Source organism: Camelina sativa, chromosome 8 (genome assembly GCF_000633955.1).
Source record: "Camelina sativa cultivar DH55 chromosome 8, Cs, whole genome shotgun sequence".
NCBI classification, from domain to species: domain Eukaryota; kingdom Viridiplantae; phylum Streptophyta; class Magnoliopsida; order Brassicales; family Brassicaceae; genus Camelina; species Camelina sativa.
The window spans coordinates 14,456,749-14,460,741 of record NC_025692.1 but is presented as its reverse complement, the minus strand read 5'-3'; the positions used below and the strand labels follow the sequence as shown (position 1 = coordinate 14,460,741).

Here is a 3,993-nt window from a genome sequence, read left to right as displayed (position 1 = left end):
AATTTATTGGAAAAAAATAAAAATAATTTTTTTTTTGAGCAATCATGAATGTTTCTCGCCGCTGGACTTGGTCTAAAGTGTGAAGTGGGCAACAACTTAACTGCTAGCTTCTGGCGGGATTTCTGGTCTCCTTTTGGCCCTCTTATAAAGTTTTTGGGGGAAGAAGGTCCTAGAAGTTTGATGACCCCTTGAACTGTCGTCGTGGCAGATGCTATAGACGGCTCCTTGTGGAGATTGCCTTCACCTTGCTCCCAGCAAGCTCTTGAACTTCAGGTTTTCCTCACTACCATCTCTCTCCCTCTGCAGCTGGAAAGGAATGACTCTTACGGTTGGGTAATCAACAACATGTCTTGCAATGGTTTTTCCTCTTCCGTAACCTGGGAAGCTCTCAGACATAAAGAGGAGAAAAAGAATTGGGCCTCCTCTATTTGGTTTAAAGGGGCAACTCCAAGGAACACATTTCAGATGTGGGTCGCACACCTTGACCGTTTACCTACTAGATCACGGCTGCTCCCTTGGGGACTGCAAGTCTCTCCTCTTTGCTATTTGTGCTCTTCTGCTGAGGAGACCATAGATCACTTGTTCCTCTCTTATCCATTCAGCGCTGTCATCTGGTCCTTGGTTCTCGCCAGATTAAGTTTATCTCCATCTCTCTTCCATGATTGAGATGGTCTTATAACTTAGACTCAGATCTCTACAACCTCTTCTCACTCTATCCTCAGAAAACTGGTTGCTCAAGCTATAATCTACGTTATCTGGAAGTAGCGAAACAGTGCCCTCCACAACGGTCAAACAGTTCCGCATGTGGCCACCTTCAAGTCTGTTCACAGGGAGATCATCAACACTCTCAGTGTCAGGAAACTCAGGAAGAATTTCAGGAATCTTATGTGCCTCTGGATATGATGATGAGGGCTCTAACCTTTAACTAGTTTTGCTTCCTTGCTTTTTTTTTCTCTTTTTGCCAAGGAACCAACTGGTTTGGTAATCTCAAATGTAAATCCAAACTCTCTTTCATTTATATGATATTTACTCACTTAGCAAAAAAAAAACGCCAACTACGAATTTCTTGGAAATTTCCACTTCTCTATTTATTCTCCCTCTCTCATTGACGTAAAAAAGCAAACAAAAACATTAAGAGGTAAGGTACATCTGGTTCATGATCTGCCTGCATCATATTTCAGTACCATTGTAGCATTATCTCATTGCCACATCTTTCATTTTCCATAGGAGATTGCAATACTTAGTCATCAAAATATTATGTCTTCTTCTAGCTAGTTACTCTGTTGAGTCCGAGTAACATATTTTTTCCTTGATAATAACGTCTTCTATGGAGTTCCTGGATCGCATCAGCTTCCAGGAAATGGAATCTTGGGATCGTGAAACCTCGCTGATTTTTGCCGCTGGAGAATCTATCATCACTTCTTGGCAAAAGGGTCAACTTCTGGGACGAGGATCATGTGGCTCTGTGTACGAAGCCGTTTCAGCGTAAGTCCTAATGAGTTTCTTGAACTTGAAGTCAGATTCTTAGATTTTCTTTGTACCTTTTTGGCCTTTGGGTTTTTGATGGATGTTTAAAATGTTAAATGTAGAGATGGGAACTTCTTTGTTGTCAAGGAAGTTTCACTTTTTGATTTAGGAAGTAATGAACAAGAATGCATTCATCATGAACTCTAAGCGGTGAGATATGTTTGGTTTATGATCTGCTCCAACAACCATTGTAGCAGTAGTGTCTTAATTTTTCCATGTTTTTCATTTTCTGTCGGATATTGCGATATCGTGGCACAGCCAAGGTGTGATCCTGCAGTTCTAGCTTTGCAGCTGCCTAAGCATGTTTTTTGCAAAATCAATATAGCTCTAAAATATAACATTTCCTTGTTTGCAGGACGGGTCGAAGTTTTACATCTTTCTTGAGCTTGTAACCAAATGGTCTCTTCTAAACCTTTACCAACATTACCCGCTTCTGGACTCTGTAGTCTCCAATTACACAAGACAGATTCTTGATGGTTTGAAATCTCTCCACGATAAAGGGTTATGTAATCGTTTATGTAAATCCTAGGTTGCTTACTTTTCTCATTTTATGCGACAAAGGGACATCAACTGTGCAAATATACTGGTGGAAGCTAATGGCAACGTCAAACTTGCGGATTTCGGATTGGCAAAGGTTCTTTTCCACTAGTACATGTTTATAGTTTTTAGCTCTTAAGTAATAACCTGGTACATCGCTTACTCTTCTGACTTGGTACTTGTGTCATTTTGTTATTTAGGAGTCAAAGTTAAACGACATTAAGTCCTGCAAGGGAACTTCAGTTTGGATGGCTCCGGAGGTAATTGATTTGGGATCCTTCCCACTGTTTTGATTGTGTGAATACAATGAAAGACAAACGTCTCATTCAGGAATAGCAATGTTGGATGTTGTACTGTTGTAATGTTGGATGCTATACTGTTGCTTAACACACATCCCCCACCCATGTTTCCTTCAGAGTTTTGAGTATTTGATTAAATTTCCTGTATTTCGGTTTATGGTGTTTATAACTGTAAATATGTTTGTGTAATCACAGATAATTTGGATTTTTTCCACTTTGATTGTACTTCAGGCTATAGTTTGTACGGTTCTTTCTAAATGGAACATAATAGTTTGATCAGGTTATTAATTGTAAGGGTAATGATGGGCATGGAAGTCCTGCTGATATATGGAGCCTTGGGTGCACTGTGCTCGAAATGTGTACTGGCCAGATCCCTTACTCTGATCTACATCCTGTAAGTCTTCAAGACTTTCTTTATATAAGTTGAGGGGAATTTACATACTAATTAACCACTAACTATTTTAGCTATTTCTGAAACACACATGAACACTTGGGTTTAGAAAAAATACACGAACAAAACATTTGGTTCAGTTTAATGATAAGTCAGAGTGATTTCGTTTTGCACCTTGGCACCTTCAGTTTTTAGTGTTAACGGTTATTTATTCTTTTATGGTTTGTTCCCATTAATAAGAGTTAAAATCAGAATTTGTGCAAACGTGCAGCTTGCAGCCTTATTTAAGATCTCAAAGGGTACGCTTCCGGAAATACCTGATACTCTATCCCAAGACGCTCGTGATTTCATATTTAAGTGTCTCAAAGTGAACCCGGATGAGCGACCAACTGCAGCTGAACTGCTGAACCATCCATTTGTGACAAGGCCCTCACCATCCTTGAGCTAAGGAGGAACATTAATGTCCTAATGTAAAAAAAGGGAAAATAGAAATTGTTGTTTTTTATAAAGCTCCATTTTAAATTATTCAAAAGTCTGGTAAAAACATTTATTTTTGATTCTGGTCAAAGACACTTTCATTGAAGTCTCTATATCATTCAACTTGCTTCTTACAATAATTCTCCTTTGAAAAGTTATTGCAATTTATGGATTTATAAAAATTATTTGAAAGGAGATTTGGTGGCTTTGGTAAGGGATTTTTTTTTGTTTTTTTGAATTTTTGGTAAGGGATTTTTACGGTCCGGTAAGTTCTAAGATCCTTTGTTTCCGGTTGAAGAAAATTTTACCCTCTCTTATCTCGGAAACTCAGTCAGCTTTTGTTTCAGGACGCTTGATTACGGATATATTATTACTGCTCAGGAAATGTTTCATGGCTTGAATACTAATCGGCGGTGTAAAACGGATTTTCTGGCCTTTAAGACGGATATCAGTAAAGCTTATGATCGAGTGGAATGGTCATTTCTGGAAGCGGTCCTCACGCGGTTGGGTTTTGATGGTTAATGGATTTCGTGGATTATGTGGTGTGTTAGTTCAGTCTCTTATCAAGTCTTTCTTAATGGTCAACCATGTGGTTCTATTCTTCCAGAACGAGGTTTACGCCAAGGGGATCCTCTTTCTCCGTATTTGTTTATTCTTTGTACGGATATTTTGAAAAAAGTTTGAGCGCGAAGAAAAGAGAACGGGAATCACGTTAGCTCGGGATTGCCCCCCAGTTTCTCATCTGTTATTCGCAGATGATAG

At 39.0% G+C, this 3,993-nt stretch overlaps 1 long non-coding RNA gene across 1 annotated transcript; it reads left to right on the top strand.

Moving 5' to 3' along the window:
* On the top strand, window positions 1,886-2,585 carry LOC104707164. Its single transcript, XR_002032991.1, has 3 exons — window positions 1,886-2,003; window positions 2,089-2,161; window positions 2,265-2,585. It is a non-coding gene; the product is annotated as an uncharacterized LOC104707164 (long non-coding RNA).